This window comes from Protopterus annectens, chromosome 6.part0, assembly GCF_019279795.1.
Source record: "Protopterus annectens isolate FY-2018-M chromosome 6.part0, PAN1.0, whole genome shotgun sequence".
NCBI classification, from domain to species: Eukaryota; Metazoa; Chordata; order Ceratodontiformes; family Protopteridae; genus Protopterus; species Protopterus annectens.
In genome coordinates, this window is record NC_056737.1 from 1,253,056,117 (window position 1) to 1,253,076,143 (window position 20,027).

A 20,027-nucleotide genomic window follows, 5' to 3' on the forward strand; every position below is an offset into this window, starting at 1 on the left:
GTAGACAGAGGGACCGAGCTAGTAAAGATGTGCAGCAGGTAAGGGTGATAAAGGATAATGAGGGAAACGTACTCACAAGTGAGGAGAGTGTGTTGAGCAGATGGAAAGAGTACTTTGAGGGGCTGATGAATGAAGACAATGAGAGGGAGAGAAGGTTAGATGATGTGCGGATAGTGAATCATGAAGTGCAGTGGATTAGCAAGGAGAAAGTAAGGATAGCTGTGAAGAGGATAAAGAACTGAAAGACTGTTGGCCCAGATGACATACCTGTGGAAGCATGGAGGTGTTTAGGTGAAATGGTAGTGCAGTTTTTAACCAGATTGCTTAATGAAATCTTGGAAAGTGAGAGGATGCTGAGGAATGGAGAAAAAGTGTTTTGGTACCGATTTTTAAGAATAAGGGTGATGTGCAGAGCTGTAGTAACTACAGAGGGATTAAACTGATCAGTCACAGCATGAAGTTATGGGAAAGAGTAGTGGAAGCTAGGTTAAGAAGGGAGGTGATGATTAGTGATCAGCAGTATGGTTTCATGCCAGGAAAGAGCACTACAGATGCAATGTTTGCCCTTAGAGTGTTGATGGAGAAGTACAGAGAAGGTCAGAAAGAGTTGCATTGTGTCTTTGTGGATTTAGAGAAAGCATATGACAGGGTGCCTAGAGAGGAGTTGTGGTATTGTATGAGGAAGTCGGGAGTGTCAGAGAAGAATGTAAAAGTGGCACAGGATATGTACGAGGGTAGTGTGACAGTGGTCTGCAGTGGGAGTGACGGATGCATTTAAGGTGGAGGTGAGGTTACATCAAGGATCTGATTTGAGCCCTTTCTCATTTGCAATGGTGATGGACAGGTTGACAGATGAGATCAGACAGGAGTCCCCGTGCACTATGATGTTTGCAGATGACATTATGATCTGTAGTGAGAGTAGGGAACAGGTGGAGGAGACCCTGGAGAGGTGGAGATATGCTCTAGAGAGAAGAGGAATGAAGGTCAGCAGGACTAAGACAGAATATATGTGCATGAATGAGAGGGAGGATAGAGGAATGGTGAGGATGCAGGGAGTAGAGGTGGTGAAGGTGGATGAGTTTAAATACTTGGGATCAACAGTTCAGAGTAATGGTGAGTGGTGAAGAGAGGTGAAGAAGATAGTACAGGCAGGATGGTGTGGGTGGAGAAGAGTGTCAGGAGTGATTTGTGACAGACGAGTACCAGTAAGAGTGAAAGGGAAGGTCTACAAGAGGGTAGTGAGACCAGCTATGTTATATGCATTGGAGACAGTGGCATTGACAAAAAGGCAGGAGTCAGAGTTTGACGTGGCAGAGTTGAAGATGTTAAGATTTGCACTGGGTGTGACGAGGATGGACAGGATTAGGAATAAGTATATTACAGGGTCAGCCCAGGTTGGAAGGTTTGGAAAGAAAGCCAGAGAAGCAAGATTACATTGATTTGGACATGTGCTGAGGAGGGCTGCATAGTATATTGGGAAAAAGATGCTAAGGATGAAGCTGCCAGGTAACAGGAAAAGAGGAAGGCATAAGATAAGGTTTATGGATGTGGTGAGAGAGGACATGCAGGTGGTTGGTGTGACAGAGCAAGATGCAGAGGACAGGAAGAAATGGAAACAGTTGATCTGCTGTGGTGACCCCTAATAGGAGCAGCCGAAAGAAGAAGAAGATATATCTGTATACATATACATTAGGTCCTATTTTAATGCCAGGTAAGGAAATCTCATCTATTCGTATAGCCTAGAACAGCTATCAGATAAGATACATACATCTTCAAGTGGTATCACCAGGAAGAAACATCGTTTCCCATTTCACCAAGCCCAAAGTCAAACCACTTAAATTCTTAGTCTTTTTCCTCCTCTGTTTCACCATTTTTCTCCTCCCCCAAACTGTTGGTACCTTATGTAATGCACTGGGTTTCACATCTTTTTAGGAAGAAGGTCTGCAATGTATCTTGGTCATGTGAGGTGAGATTCAGGAGAAAAAGCAGAACTATAGATTGTAGCATAAGTGCAGTTTGAGGAGCTTTTCATGGGTTATTCCATAACATCACCCTATACTGAGCTGCAATGCACCACAGTACATGCTCCTTTTAAAGGCCTTGTTCTGATGGCTGTTAGATTGTGTACATACTATAGAAACTGAGTTTACCACAAATGCAGACTGACACACCATGCCTGTATTCATAAGGGCAGGTCCATATCACCAGGAAGAAATGTTGCCCTTGAGCAATGTGTGCACATTAATTCAAGTCATGAATCTATGGTGCAGAGACATCCTGAATATGATCCAGTACAAGGTGGCCTAAGCAGCTTCTTAGGGCATGGTGTTGGCTGGTGGGCCTGGCCTTTAAAAAAAAAATCTCATCTGCTTTAAAAATGCTGTCTCATCAATGTTAAGTCTAAGTCCAAAAAAAATGGGAATTGAAGTACTCAACACCAAAATGACCAAAATACTGTTAAAAGAGCACTTTGGAAGGAAGCTGCTGAGTGTAACACAGTCTACATACAGTCCAACAAATGTTAAGTCTAGAAGCACACTCTTTGCATCAGCATGTATGATATACATCCTAATTTCAGTAGGAGGAAGACATGGAAGATTTCAGTTTGCTAGGAAATGCAGGATTTTATTATTTCTTTCATTCATTCCTCCATCAGAGTGCAGATCTGTTCAGTAATGAAGTGCAGGACTTTGTAGCAGATTTAGAATCAGTGCTAGTTTATTTCAGCATCAGAATCAAAGTGAGTGGTCATACTGGTTGTTTCATAGAGAAGGGTGTGTGTGCGTGTATGTAAAATGCCCACTTGGGGAGCAGTGTCTAGTTAAGTGACTTGCTCAGAGTCAAACCCTGAACTTTAAGTCTCAGAGGCAAGAGCCTTGAGCCTCCACACCACCTCCCAGGACTCCTTTAATGTCAGTCACAGAGATACACAGTTTTGTTGTTTGAGTTGCAGCAGTTTGTTTAACACTTAGTGCAGATGAGTAAGGCTCTGAGCTATTAAAGAGCTGCTTCCTGTAGTACAGAGTTTGATTCCCTCAGCTTTCATTTGTCATCTGTGTGGGTGTGGCTCTTCACCAGACAGTATTCCTGGGCTGCTCTTGAAAAGGGACACTTTTAGGCTGACTCAGGATGTTAACAACTGTGTTACACATTTACCTTTTGAATTCCTACACCCTCCACATAGACATCAATTAATACTTCACTATGAATGCCAACATGCCTCTTGTAGTTTAATTGGTTGCCAGATGTATTTTCATTAAATGTGAGTTTCAAGGGAAGAGAACTTTACTGTTTCTTATGCTTTTTTCAATTGTTTTCATTAAATGCAAGTTTCAAGGGAAGAGAACTTTACTGTTTCTTATGCTTTTTATTTTTGTTTTCATTAAATGCAAATTTCAAGGGAAGAGACTGCTATTGTTTCTCATGCTGTCTTTTTCAGTGACAGTGTTTTTTGTTTTGATTAGAAAATAGCTGTAAGTATTTTTCTGTCGAATTTGAAATAATGAAACCCAAATCTCTGTGACAGCTGTAAAAGCAAATAGAATAGTATGCACACAGACAGGTTTGAACAGTGTTTATGATAATTGAGGAGAGATAATCAAGTAATAAGAGTATTGATGGTTGGTAGGGGCCCAGTTCATTATCCTGCACAGGGCCCCATTTCTCTACAATCTGACTCTGTGGACTCTGAAGGTGTATGCTGCAACAGTACATCATTTTAGCCATTCAAGGTCAGACCTTTACTAAGTGATGTCAGAAGGGACAGCTATTTTTGATGATAGAGAAGATATAGGGAGGTTAAAAATGACATGTTGGTGCTTTGCAAGCATGTAAGCCCTCCAAAATATACTATGTTGTATGCAATATCTCAAACTTTTTGTGACATGTAGCTTGTTGAACAAAAGCTGCTGTAGTATTTGTATGTTCTTTAATTGTTTGGATTGTTTTGTTTTGTTTCATTCATTGTAACAAATAATTAGTTAATTCATTAATAGCCCTAGATTGTATAATACAGCCTAAACATAATGCATTTTAGTAGTCTAAACATGTTGCATTTTAGCAATATAGTTTTGCATTACCTTCTTTAGAGTCACCAACAACTGCAAACGGGTTGATATTTGTCAGGTCATATAGCCTGTATTATTTGGAGTGATGAGCAGGACCATCTGATCTTCAACATCCATTATAAAGTCATTGTAGCATATGACTGTAATACAGGCTTCTCTGCAAGATCAGACATTTGGTTAAAACCTATTACTCTTGCAGTTAGTACAGATATCTAAAGCTCTGATTTGTTAATGAGCTGCTTCCTGTGGCAATGGTGCAGGATTTGAATCTTTCTACTTTCATTTACCTATAGTAAGACCTTGGGAAAGTAACTTAATCAAACAGTGCAGTGGAGCAATTGGAAATTTGGGCTAGGCTCCTTAATGCTCACCTGGATTGTATGCCTAGTAACTATGAACTTGTTACTTTTTCAGTCATTTTCAATTGCATAGCTGATGTATATCAGGATATGTTATAGCGATATCACCAGCACATCAGTTTCTTTAATGCAACATAGATAATGTATTATTCAAGGGCTGCTGGAACTGTATTTGTGGATGAAGCACTGAAATCTAAAGTTGTTAGTAGCAGCAACCTCTGCATTAGTAGTAGTTCTCCTTAATGTGGAATTATTCAGATAACTTTTACTTCTACAGAGATTGCGCATATTGACTTAGCATATGTTATCAGGTGGTTAATATGTCTTATGGTCTCATAAATACTCTTCTATTTAAATTGTGCTACACATGGCAGGATTATATGGTCTGATGCTAATGATTTTTATACAGTTTTGTGTAGTTCATTCAAAGCTACCAAGAAAGTCCGTATGATTTATTTCTTATAACAATAAGGGGTGCACATGGTCAACAAAGTGGCTATAATTACTGATGAGGGTGGGGGCTGTCTGTGGATGAAAGTAACTTATGCTCTTATCATTTGATCATTTTTAAACAGTCTTTAATCTGACTTCATGGGATCAGTGTGCAACTGTGTGTGTGGGGGGTAAATTAAATCGGAATACTTGGGCTACTGTATGTTTGTCTGAAACAAATTTGAAATATGTGACTTTGGTCACTATCATTATTATCATCATTATTATTATTATTATTTCATTTTTTGACACAGTTACAACTGAGAAGGATGCAGTCGATGTAGTTATAACTGCTGGGTTTGTGTAATATCTATGGGAAAAAATGACTGACCCTGCTGGGCTGATAAAGTTAAAAACTCATTAGTCTATCATTGTAGGACTAGTGTGCATTTATGTAAAGCAAATTGGAATACTTTGCTGTGGCCATTTTTATTACAATTATTTATTTACTGACATTTGTTTACCAGGAAAGTCCACTGGGCCAAAAAAGTCCATTTTAAGTGGAGTCCCAGGGAGAAAAGCTGCAAGATAACAATAATACGTACATAAAGTTTCAAGAAGTTTCCATAAAAGATGAAGAGAATTACAAAATGAAAAAATTAAATTGGAAGAACATATACACAATAAGTTGTAGAAAATAGAGTTGATATAACATTATACTAACAGTAAAGTTAAACATGTTTATAATACAGACAATAATAACATGACATAAAACTAGGCAAAACAAAACAAAACAGTGCAAAAAATTTATAGTTATGAGCACCATGGAATGCATGCAAATTATGCCATTATATAGAATAACTAAGCATATATAGAGAGAGAAAGGGATAAGAGGTATAATTTGAAATATACAGGGGAGAAAGAGGGAGGAAACGAAAAGGGGAAATGAAGATGATATGGGAAAAAATATACGAGAAGGAAGCAGAAGGAACATGGATGCAGGGAGGAAAGAAGGAGAAAGTGGTTAGGGAGTAAGAGAAATGCAGGTGGAGGATTTAAGTAGTTAAAATGATGTTAGAATTTAAAAAAGCAAAAGTTGGAGCAAGAAGTAGATAAAAACAGTTTTATATTAAAAGGGAGAATTAAGTAATGGCAGACGAAATTAGACGTGATTTGTATACAGTCAATAAAGTGGTCATAACGGCTGAGTATGGATATTGGTGGATTATGATGACAACAGTGTGAGTGGCCTTTTATGGTTGAAATGGTCTGAAATGCATACTTTTGTCATTATTGGTTCATACATTTGGTTTCACTGCTTACTGGAAAAAATTTTCAAAACTAAAAATTGAAAATATATTCTAATAAATGTTGCTGTATTAAATAAAAAATGTGATTTAAAACAATCAGGAAGGGGGATCAAAGAACATATGCATTTACGTATAGTCCTAAAAATGTGTGCCAGGGCCCATGGTTTGAAAACCACCCACTGCACAAGGTACACTTAATCTGCAACTGACTAGATGCATTTCAATGAAAATGAGATTCTATGTGTTTTCAATAAATGTGAGATTCAAAGAAACTGAAACTTACTGTTTTTCAAGCTAAGTCTGTTTTCAGTGTGGGACTGTTTTGTTTTGTTTAGCAAATGGCTGTTGGTGTTTGGCTATAAAATTTGAAGCAAAAGATTTAAATTAAATCCAAATCTGTGTAATTATTGGAACAGTAAAGAAGAAAATAGCATGTGCACCCTGATAGCTTTGAATAGTGTTCATGGCAGCTGGGGAGAGATGGCCAAGTCATGGGACCCTGGAAATAGTATCTTTGTCACCAAAAGAGAAGACAAAATGCCCTGAATCTCCTTAAATATGACTTTCTCATACATTTAATAACCATATCTGATAGAAGATTCAGTAATGAATATGTTTTTTCTAATACATTTAAAGGAAACCTGCTAATTGCCTGGGCTGCTCATATAGCATAAGTCAGATAAATCATTAAGATCCCTAATGATCCAAGCATGTTGGCTGGCTGGAAACAGGGCTAGCATTCACAATCTGTGTTATCTGAGAGTTAAGTAAAATATTATGCCTATAACCTCCTTTTAGTGCCTGTACCTATATTTAATAACACTTAGCACAGGCATTTACTCAACCACATGGAGCATACTTCTACTCATCTGCCAGTGGGGTTCACTACATAATCTCAAAATTTTGAAATATCGAATTTCAAAATCTCGAGACCATATAGCTGAAACCCCTAAATACCAAAAGACCAGAAGCGCAAATTTTAAAATCCCAAACACTACACTAAACATATACCATACACATACACATACACACACCATCACCCACAACACAAACACGCAGACCTACACTACATATAAGCAGGGGGGCAAGCCCCCCTGCACCCCCATATGGTGGCTGTGTCCTCCACACACCCCCTACTTATATATTCTAACTCCAAGGTCGCACTACACAGACAAACACACGGAAACACCACCACACACACACACATCCCCCACACACACACACAACACACACCACACACACACACACACAAGCCCCAGCTTACACACAATAAACATAGATACTTTCCTGACCTCACCCTCCCTTCCATTCATCCATTCATTTCTGACAACACACCAAGCACTATTTCAACATTTCTGAACTTCAGGATTTTGAATCTCTGTGCCTCTGGTCTTCAGTTATTATTTATTTGTTAAATGAATTGGAATCTGAAAATTTTGAAATCAATGTTTTCTGCCATTCCCTAGTGTGATCCCTAAAGAAGAGACAGAGAGACAGAAAGAGGGACAGTGCGCTATAAGGCATACTGTCTGAACACATGCTGGTAAGATTTACAGTGCATGGAACAGCATTCATCCATCATAGGCTATTGATAGAATGGAAGTCAGCCAAACCAATTCCATTGGGTTTATCTCTCACAATTTTCATTATTTAGGTCATGTAAGTGACCCAGAAATGGGATTGGGTGTCATGGTTTCTTTCCACACCAGTGTTTATTGAAACTACCTACGGTGGCATTTTTTCACATATTGTGATATTTCTTTTATTGACCAAAAAAAGTTGCAATTCAGCAATTGTGGAGTCTATCTGTTAGCTAATTCATCACGTTCTGTTATTTGTGGGATTAAAAGGTATAACTCAGATGTCCCCAGATTAAAACGGCTCTTCTAATAGTATTTAAATTGTTTGGGAGAGTGATTCATTCAGGTACATAAAGAAGAAATAGTTACCAACAGTCAGCATAAGGATCTAATAAAAATGCTGCCAATTGTAACTTAACAAGAAGGAGTAATTATGAAATAAATTTCATATCATGGATTCCAGGTCAGAACTCCAGAAGGTAAATCGGAGTAGTAACCTTGCAAAGGACCTCATTATAATGGAACTCATACTCAGAATCCCTTGTTGTAACAGACTGCAATTAAAGTGAAGTATGTAAATCCATTATTTTCTGACAAAAAATATATCACATTTAAATTTCTCCCATATATTTTTGGTATACAGGGAAACATGCACTAGAATTTTGATGGAATCTCTGAACAGCAAGAATACATGGCCTATCTGTGCAAGGAGGTCAACAAAACACTGACAAGAAAAAAAAACATACTTTTGGGTTTTCTGCTTAATATTTTGTACTTACATTGGAATTCAATAAGGAGATCAGACTTAATATTCTTTTTTTAGTCAACATTTTTAAAAAGCTTTGCAGCTACCAAGATCTGATTAGGTCTTTAGCTGAGGGGCTGGTGGTGCCCCCTTCCTTAGTCAGCAGTCATTAGGCATAAGGTAGTGATATTTGGAGCACTTTCTAGATGCATAAATTAGTGCTGGGATCCACTTCTCCCATTTATATTGCTAGTTTCTGGCCTTCAGTACTGGTGTTTGATAGTGGTAGTAGTAAAGTTGAGAAGGAGAGGAGTATGTCCTTGTGAGTGCCCAGCTACACCTCTAAAAATCTGTGCTGTAGACTTCCAAACAACACTAAATGCCACCAAGGTGAATTTTTAACATATTACTCTTAGTTACTTAAAAAAGTTAATGAAGCAATAGATCAAGCACCACAATGTAGTTTTTGAACAGTAAGAACAGTGAAACTCTGATATCTGGCATTATTGACTGACTGTAATCAATTGTGATTTTCAAGGGATGGGGAAAAATAACAGGTTGCATCAGGAATGTTCTGTCAATTCAGGGACAGGTAAGGAGTATGGTGGTGCATGTGTGTGTGTGTGTGTGTGTGTGTGTGTGTGTGTGTGTGTGTGTGTGTGCGTGTGCGTGTGTGTGTGTGTGTGTGTGTGTGTGTGTGTGTGTGTGTGTGTGTGTGTGTGTGAAAATGAATGCGGGGCTTCCTATGCCAATATAATATAAGGGTCACCAGGGTGATTACCACAGGAAAGTGCAGATTAGTTCTAGTGACAACACCACGTGATTCAGAGACATGCATATTAACCAGTAATTAGATCTTTCTTCTTTGCAGCTAGTATGTTCCAAATCACATCTTCTGTGGTACCAGAAACAGCTCCATTTGGCCACAGCTTTTAGTATCTGCAGTGGGATTCTTCCTGAATTCCAGGGCTAAAGTGTTTCTGAGCAATGTGGCCTCAGTTCATTTGTGATTTGGCTTTAGGAAATGCTGATCGCAATACTCCTGAGGGTAGACACAAATAAAACAGAACGTATAGTACACACCCTGTAAAACTGTAATGACAGAAGATAATAGGTTCCATGAATCAATAAAAATGGAGATAGGAGAGTCAGCACAATTGTAAAAACTGAGCAACAGACTTGTCAAAATCTGAGAACAATGAAGAATGCAAGCAGAAGACTACACTGCAGTCAAAAATGCTAAAGCTAGAAACTATTCGACACTTTTCAATATTTAAAAAAAAAATGAAAAGTGTTTATCTATGCACAAGGAGTACCCTGGAGTTGGGGATTGGCATAATAATTAAGGTGTTTTCCTCATGGATAGAAGGCTTGAATCTGACTCACCTTTGGTTACTTCCTGGTTATTAGCCAGTCATGTATTAGTCTGATTTACCTATGACCTTTTTCCCTTTAAATTATAGGGTTATCATTAATGGTCAGCCAGCCAGACAAACGAAAGTTGACATTACTTTCAGCAGTGAAGAGATAAAGGAGGTGAGTTTCCCTTGTCTGCATTTCTGCAGACTTTTAAATCTGTGATCAAAGCTGAGAATACTTTCATATTGGTAAGCCCACAGACTACTTGGTTTTGAGAAACAGAAAGGGACCAGGTCTGAGGACCACCTGAAAAGCATACAGTGAAAGAGTTTTCAGCAGTGAAGAAACATCAGAGGCGAGTTTCCTAATTTTCTCTGTCTGCAACCTTTTAAATGGGACAACAAACAATATTGTTCATAGGTTCATAAGTGTTCAGTAGGCTAATGACCACAAGGGCCTTTTTAAGCCTAGCCATGCTTCCCAAATCTCTGATAAATTCTGGTACGACTGATAAGTGTAAGCAGGGACTTGGGCGATGAAACATTTACAAGCAGGGGCCTGGGAGTTGAACCATTTACATGCTGTCTTTGTCCATTAGAGCCATAGATGCCAAACCAAGGATGAATTTCCTGTTCATGTCCAAATTACACTTGAATTGGGATAGGGAGGTACTCTGCTTCACATGAATGAACAGCCTGTTCCATAGATGGGGTATTCTATGGGATACATACCTGTCTCTCCAGCAGGTCGTATTTATATGACATGCAATGTTTAAGTCTTTAGAATGAGTAATTCTAGTGCTGTTTGTTTTGCTTCATGCTAGGGGTCCATCAGAGTGGACTGTGACAATGCCCTGTATGCCAGGCACAGATCTCCCCTCAACAGCCTGTAGGAAACAGAATACAGGGATACAGCTCTGAGATGGTCTGCATTGGACATGTTACTTATGCTCTGTATTCTTTTAGTGAGGAACCTCTGTGGACATTCCAGTTGTTGGATATGCCTGGTTAGCTACATACCAAAGGGACACTGTACTCAAGGATAGGTCTGATGAATGCTGAATACAGTGGAACAATGACTTCCTTGGATGTAGATGCCATACCTTTGTTAATAAGTTGCGTAACATAGAATGATTTCCTCGCTACTGTAGACACGTGATGATCAAAGGCTAGATTACTGTCTATGTGTGTCCTTAAGTCTCTGACAACTCTGTGTCAACTCTAAGAGATGTTTTGTCAATATAATAGTAAACAGGGGTGGATGACTTCCTCAAGGATACTAGTATGCAATTCATAGGGTTTAATTTTAGTCCATGACTCTAACAGCAGTTGTTTGTCTGTGCTAGCTCTTCCTGGAGAACATATGTGTTTGTGTTGGATTCAATTATAGCTTCTAATTTGCAATCATCTCCAAATTTAGTCAACCAGAGATGACTGACATTGGCCTTGACTGCAGAGAAGTACATGTCAAAAAGGAGCGGCCCCAGGTGGAATCCCCAATTCTAATTTCCTTGGTCCTATCTGTGAGCCAGTTGGTGATATGTACCTAACCTCTTGAGTTTGTCAATAATGTCTGAGTGGGGAATTGTCATATGCCCTTGGCCAGGTCAAGGTAGGCAGTGTGAATCATTTTGCCCTCATCCATTGCTGACCTTCTCAAAGAAGTCCACCAGGTTTAGTAGGCATGACCTGCCCTTGATGAAACCATATTGGGTTGAGTCTAGTGTCTGGAGGTTTACTATATCATTATTAATCATTTCCATGATAATTCTCTCTATGGCTTTGCATATGAGACTTATGGATCTGTAGATGGCCCACCTTGGTGCAGAGGGAATAACTTCATAGGTGAATACTAGGCTAACAACCCTGAAGTGCCATTTTAAACCTAGTCAATAACCCAAGGTCAGAATCACACCATGTCCCTTATGCTTATAAGGTAAATAACTCAACCATTATGCCATGTCTTTTGTCATGAAGAAAAGTCTGTTGTTGAGCCCTCAGACTTCCAGGGATGACTAAACAGCAGGGGGAAGGAGCTGGGAAGCATAGAACAAACATAGAAGGAAAGAACTTTCAGCAGTGATGAAATAGAAGATACAAGTTTCTTACTGTTTGTTTAAACAAACTTTCAAATGGGTAAGAAAAAAGCCCGGGCCCTGTGGAAAGGTCCTTACTGTTGAGCCTGCAGACTTCTCAGTTTGGTGAAACACAAGTCAAGCATATTGGGTAATGGCTTCAACAGATAGTTAGAGAGAGCAATGGAATGTGAAGGCTGTGTCCCAGATGCCACAGCAACAATAATAGCAGGAGTGAATAGAGACATGGAACATGAAGATACACAAGCAGAACGAGTCTTCATAGCAGTGATGGTGCAGTATAAAATGGCACTGTTGAAACAACAATATCTGGTTGACAACTATAGCTTCATATGATTAAAAGTTAACAGTATTCCATGGAATAATGATGCATGCAGTGTTACGGTCATATATCGCCCACAGACATGGTCAGGCTATTCTGGTCAGCATATAGTCTGTCTGCACTGTGTACCAGATATCATGTAAGTACAGCACATGATAGATGATGTACTGGATCACAGTTGTCATCTTTGGCACAAACTGATGAGGTACAATATCATAAGACTGGGTGGGACACAGAATGCTCGGTTCCCTGTTGAAATGCTGACACTTGAAATGAGTGCCGACATGCATAAAAAAAAGAAAAAGACAACAATTCAGGAGAAGAGTGAATCTTGAACATCACTCTTCTCCCTTAAACTTTATCTTTTGCAGGGGACAAGCTCTGGACCAGGATACAGATGTTACAGTTTGTCAAGAGACAACAAGATTTGTACAATCCTGGGAAAGTGATGGACTGGCTCTATGTGACTAGAATTGGGATCATAGGATGTTACTAGGCTATTGGTCCTGAGGCCCTTACAAGCCTAACCAAGAATTTAGCCCATGTTCCAACAAGTCCGCACCCTATGCCACTGTACCCATGAACTACCACATAGGTGGCAGTCTACTTAATGTCAAATGTCTGATAAGAGGCCTTGGGACCCAGGTGGACACTAGTCTCTCCTTTGATAATCACATCACCACTTTAGTCAGGAAATCCTTGTACGTGGCACACCTCATCACAAAAGGGTTCTCATCCAGGGAAAAAAGCGATCATTGTTCCCCTCTACTCAACACTCATTAGACCCATTATAGAGTACAACGCCCCTTTTGGAATGTACCTCACAAGACATCTGCAGCAGCTGGAAAGGCCACAAAAGTATCTCACAAAGAGGATTACTGGTCTCAAACAGATGCCCTAAACTGACCATTTCAAAAAACTCCAGCTTTACTCTGTAGCATATTGCCTACTCTGACATGATCTCTCCATAACATATAAAGCTATGTCAAACCCAGAGCTGTTGGACATGCTACACCTAAAGAAATCCTAATCCCTCTGAGCTACATGCTCTAGGGACCTAAACCTTGTCACCACAATAAACAGGACATGCTGGACAAATAGATTTCTGTCCCAGAGACTTCCCATACTCTGGAACCAGCTACCCATCTATGTCACGTAAAGTTCCTCATTAGCACTCTTCAAGAAAAATCTTGATGAGTGGATGGGAAATAGGAAATACATCCCGGGGATAACTTCTGTGGATCTGCTTGACAGGGGCACATAAAAATAACTTTCTTGGGTGGCGTAAGCCAAGGAACATTGTTGGCTAGACTTACTTAGGCCCTTGGGCTGATAGCCTAGTACCTACCTATGAACCTATGAACATAGATGGAATCTCAGGGGTGTATTTTCTGTTCCCCAGCCAGTTATCTGGGTTGCACTTAAAAAAGTTTAATGAAGTACTGTGAAAGGAAGTCTATTTCACAAAAGTGGGAGTCTCTGGGACACAAATCTGTCACACCAACAATTCCTATTGATGTCACAGACCAGGCTGAGGTCTCGTGTGTTGGTTACTTGTGTGGAGCTTGACTTGTGGATATGCAGCAGTCCCATCAGGGTGAGGCCTGAGATTTCTTTGTATGCCAGACAGAGGTCGCCTCTGAGGAGTCTGTAGGAGACTGAGTGCAGGGACAGGGCTTTTAGCCTGTCTGTGTAAGGTAGGTGTTTTAGGCCCTGGATTCTCTAGGTGAGGAATCTCTGTGGCCTCTCCAGCTGCTGCATGTGTTTTGTGAGGTACATGCCGAAAGGGGCACTGTATTCAATAATCGGTCTTATAAGGCAAGAATACAGGGATGTTATAACCAGCTTGTTCCTGGATGAGGTACCCTTACCAATGAGGTGGGCCATGTAGAAAGCTTTCCATACAATGGAGGCAATATGGTGCTCAAAAGTCAGTTTGCTATCAACTTTGGAAGTCCATCACAACTGATTGCATGCTTAGTGCCTTATTATCAATGTGATAATTTGTGGGGATGTCATACTCCCCCAAAAAGGATTTTTTAGCATTCAGTTTGAGGCCATGTTTCTTGCACCAGCCATTTGTTTGGGTGAGAACCTCTTGGAGGATGTCCATATCACTAGGGGAACTGATGGCAGCACCCAGCTTGCAGGATAATCCGCTCTATGGCCTTGCAGATGAGGCTAGTTAGGCTGAATGGTCTATGATTTCCTGGATTGGTGGACACTCCACCTTTGTGCAGAGGAATGACAGTAGTTGTCCTCCACTCATCTGGGACAAAGACGGTATTCAGGCTTTGGTTGAATAGACTGCCTAATGGAGTTGCAAGTTCCTGCATGGGTTCATGTAGGATGCAGCCTGGGATGTTATCGGGTCCCATGGAGGCTGTATTTTTTGCCTTTCAGAGGGCAGTGATGACTTGCTCCCTAGAGATAAGGGGAGCGGGTCAGGTACTGGGGATGTCCTGTTTTGCTGATGGGGGAGACAGAAGAGTGAAGTTTTCACTGAACCTGTCAGCCAGCAAGTTGGCTATATCTACAGGGTTTGTGTATGTGGGATCCTTGACCACCAGTTCTGAGCAGATCTGGGTGTTTCCTTTGAGATTGCAGACATATGTGAAGAAAGCCTTATGATTGTCTTTAGTAGATGTGGCCAGTTTGGATTCAAAGTTTGCTTTGGAAGATTTCACTAGTGCTCTTATTTGCTTGTTCAGGCTAAGGAGAGATTGCTTCCAATTAGGCACCTGCTCCTTCTTTGTCCTGGACAGATTTTTTTCCTTTTATTATAGAGTTTATTTATTATAGATGTCCACCAGATAGGTTTACTCTTCCTTGAGGAGGAGGATTTTGTTCTGTCTGGTATTCCTGGGATACAGATTATTATTGTTTATCTGTGTCAGAGTGTCACAGGGTGTCTGATATAATTTGCCAAAAGTGTCACATATTCCACCTTCAAAGATCCTGTATGTAAACCATGTGTACATGCCTAAGGCTAAGTGTTGCAACCCCTCCCATAGTTCCCAGCCTTGGCAACAGTAGCAATCTTCTTCAGAGATCACTCACTTCAGAGGACTGTGCAACTCAACACCTTACTGATCGAACATCTCCTGATGCCTTTCTTCCATGCTTGCACAGAGCTGACAGAAGTGCTTGGTGGAGATTTCTCAAATGCCATGCAAAACATTTTCAAGGCCTAATATGGATTATAAAGCAGTATGCTGTGCCTGGAAAACATCCCAGTAATTCTGTTGGCTAATTATTAGTGCTGCCTGTTGTTTATTATCTATTTATCTTATTTATTTAATATTTGTTAACCAGGAAAGTCCGACTTGGAACAAAGCCAATTTTCAGCAGAGGCCCAGGGAGAAATGTTCTAGATGCATGTCTTTGTAATGTGGAAGGAAACCAGAGCACCTGGAGGAAACCCACACACATGCAGGGGGGACATGCAGACTCCACACAGAAGACACCCCAGCTGAGAATCAAACCACAGAACCTCTTGCTGGGAGGCAATAAAGCTACCACTGCACCATCCTATCTATCTATCTATCTATCTATCTATCTATCTATCTATCTATCTATCTATCTATCTATCTAATCTACCTACCTACCTATTTACCTATCTGTCTGTTTTATTTACATTTGTTTTACTGGGCTATTGAACTGATACAGGACATTCCTCAGCCACCACTGGGGGTAACTGGCAAGCCACACGGACACAATATTTGCACAACAGATGCAGTACCCGTAGTTACTCACATAGCAATCCAGTCAGACAAAACACATAAACAATGCAGTACAGAAAGAATGTAACAGCTTAAAGTATTACAGCAAGTGGGCCAATGACATAGTACAAATTAATGGAGTTCTGACTAAAGCCCTGAGGTAAATACAATAAGAATCACATATGTAGTATTAATACAATTTTACAATTGGTGAGCAACATAGTGGTTCCAAAAGTGCACAGATGCAACAAGTCACAGAGTGTGCAACTGCATCAAAGCTACAGACATTAGCCTGTATCTTTGAAGCATATGCCTTTGTTTTCAGTCATGGGTGTAGCCAGGAATACTCTTTGTACTGTAAAGAGTACATTGAGGCTTTATCAAGCTACATTATGTCTATAGCTATCTAGATTAATGCCTCTAACAACTTGTACATAGCTTGCTTACAGAGAGGATTGCAAATCAATAAACAATACCTCTAATAGTTTTTGACCAAGCAGCTGAAAATGTTGCACATGTTAAGTTGAGGGGGGAGGGAGCAACAGCTTGAATGAAATGATCATTTTTTTAAATGCCAGATAGGCTGGAGGGGGGGGGCAGCAGTAAGTATCTGTGAGTACAAAATGGAATTTACTGACTACACCCTGTTTTCAGTCTTTTTTAAGTAAGACATCCTGCAGTTCTAGCATGTAGCCATGAAGAAAGTTCCACAAAGCAGGTGATAGCTTGGAAAATGGATCCTTTGTAGATTCAATGAAATATTTAGGCCTGACTAGTTTGATATTGGCATTGTATAGCAAGATCCAAGTACCAGTAATGTGATAGTCAATAGACCTACATGGGGGATATAATTCCATTTACTCCTGTGTCTGAGCTATGATGGGAGCATACATATCAGAAGGAGTTCACACAAGTGAAGCTGATTCTTTCCACACAAGGGAACATAGTATGCAGATCTCTTCAAGTGGAGTGCTTGCTGTTGTGCTTTGTATGTGGTGTAACTTAAGATGAAGCAAGCCTCTTTCTTGATATGTGATGTAACTCTCTTGACATGTGATGTAACAAACATGCTCAAATAATATCCATATTGTAACAACATTGCGGAGAATATGTTATATTTGATTTCTGTAAATAAGAATATAAGACTGGAAAAAAGAAAATAAAGAAAGATATTGGAAAAAAAATGAAGCAAGGCACTTGTTACAAATTTCTTAAAAGTAGAAAAGATCAGAAGATCTTTTTTTGCTCTTAAACTTAAGGGCTGCCAGATCAGGGAAGACCAATGGATGGTAGATGAGCTTGCTATAGCGCTGATGCAGGCACCAGCAGACGTAGTATACTACAAAGTAATATGCAGTGTCATAGCAGCCACTAGTGAAGGCACATCTGCCCTGAACAAGTAGCACGTCGGCCTACATATCCAGGATTACTAGTAAAGACAGAACTGTAGGAAGGTTATCTAATCCTCAAACTGATGCTCCCCCTCAACTCAAAGCTGAGTGAAGAGGAAAAAAGACTGGAAGTTGAGAATTAAAATATTTTCTGCAATTTGAAGATCATTCAAAAAACATATTTTCTAAGTGGAGAAGAAAAAACAATTAGGTCTTCTCATAGTTAAGGACCAAAATTAGCTGCTACAAATGTAACAAGTGGCTTGTTACTATTATATTACCAAAGATAAAGTGCTTCAGTGCTTCACAAATTAATTATTGTGACTCATTTCTGAATGCTGATGCTGCAGTCCTGCACTACTGGTCCTTGTCGATTGTGCCCTGTAGCCCATTGTGTCTGGGGCAGCCCCTGCGTGGACAAACAGAACAAGAGCAGCATCAACTGAACATCGCTGAGTGCTATAGAAGGTGTGCGCCTCTCCGGTCAGCAGGGTGTATATGACATGTGTGCCAATCCACTATACAACAGTGACTGTGTCTGTAGCATGTTGGTGTAATAAATCTTAAATAACCTAAATCAGCAGCTCAGCATGAATATTTTCTGGATAAATGCACAGAACAATACTTGAAATCAAGAGTTCACAACAAACTCCAGCATAAATATCCAAAGAGACACTGCATATTCCAGTAAAAAGTTAATTTATGGGAACACTGCCTGGTTAAATGAGTTGATCGGAGTCACAGCAGGCAGTTGAATGAATCAAATCCTGTACTCTGGGCACAGGAAACATCTTTTTAATAGAGCAAAGCTTTAGCCTTCTTTGCTAACTGTCTGACCCTTTTGTGGCTTGGTCTGCTCGCTGTTCTCCCTTTTCTTAGGTTCTCCATACCTTTCAACCTCTTAGCACAAGAAATCTGGATAAAGCCAAAAATAATAAGGAGGCAAGGCCCAAAAATAGGGACAGATTTTAAGTATTACTCTTATAAACTTAGAAAGTTGCTAGTATAGAAAAGGTTTGTGTTACCATGCTTTTTCGGAAGGAAATAAAACCTGAAACTCAAATGTTTTCATTATTTAGTGAATTCAATTCTCACTGATTTGCCAGAAAACCACAAATATTATGAGGAACAGACCAAAACTATGAGGCAAACATCTGGACATTTTGCAAAAATTTGGACAGTTGAGAGGTATGTACCTACCATATTGCATTCTCATTTATAAGTTGAGTAAAGATGCCACTTTGCTATGCATACTTACATTGCTTTATCCGTTGGTCATTATGCTACACTTGTTTTGCCACGTGGGTGGTACATGCAACAATGTAGTGCTGCTTTGTGTGTCTGAGAGCATACTGCTCAACCACAGCTCTATGTCTTACCTTTGACATTCATCACTTTGATCGTGTACACCACCGTAGCACTGCTGCTATGTCTTACCTTTGACATTCATCACTTTGATCATGTACACCACCGTAGCACTGCTGCTATGTCTTACCTTTGACAATCACATTGATCATGTGCAGCACTGAAGCACAGCTGCTACGTCTTACCTTTGACATTCACCACCGTAGCACTGCTGCTATCATAGAGCAGTATGGTATTGATTATCCCATTACTGTTATGTCTGTCTTCATGCATACAATCCTTCACCCAACATGCCGCTACTATTCAGTGTATAAAATATTGCTAATTAGCTCTTAGGTTCATACAAGGCTTCCTGCCCTAAAGGACTACTTTAAGTTCAGAAAATAGCCTGAAGTTAGGATCAAACATTGGACCTTGTATCTAAGGTGTGAAGACCTTAACCATTATGACAACCCCACCCAATGTGGAGTTGGGGGGGGGGGTGTCATCTACTAACCACCTTGAATAATTTGCACTATGCAGCTGCATAACACTTGTCTATAAGTTCCAGCTATAAAATACATGTCTTGTCCAGTATAAAGTATAAGACACCTTCCAAGAACATTGCATACCTGCATAGACAAAGTACAAATCATGTAACAATTTTACACAAAGGAATTCTTGTAGAAAGTGAAAAGTGATTTATGGGAAATGTAGCCACTTTGCTAAAATGTATATAGTAGCCTATGAAAATCCTGAACAAGCAGTGACAGAAGGGCAGGAGAAATAGCAGTAAATGCTTGATGTCTGGTGGTATGCAAATGAAAATGCAAACATCCTGCACAAGTTTTAGTCATGCAAGAGGATGCTAGCTCAGTAGAACAAGATATGCAAAGGGATGCAGTATATTTCACAAGTTTATAGTGTTCTCTTGGAAATTTTGGGGTCTATATCATTTGAGCGAATGCTTAAATGAGCGAATTGCTATTTGTTGAACTGAGTTAAGCGAAAGCTCAATTAAGCAAGCGCTAGGTTAAGCAAATTTTTTTCCCAGGGAAATGACATGATTGGTCATCATGGGGTATTTGCCCTTTTCCCACTGTAGTGTGATCTTGGAGTTGGTATATTTAATTAGGTGGGGTGTGGGGGGTGAAGCCCCCCACTTTGCAGAGTTTTGAATTTAGTTTTGTTTGTTCCAATAGGTGGGTGGGCAGCTGTTTTCTTTTCCCCAGGAAACGTTTCGCTTAACCGAGGGTTCATTTAATTGAGCTTTCACTTAATTCAGTTTAACAAATAGCGAT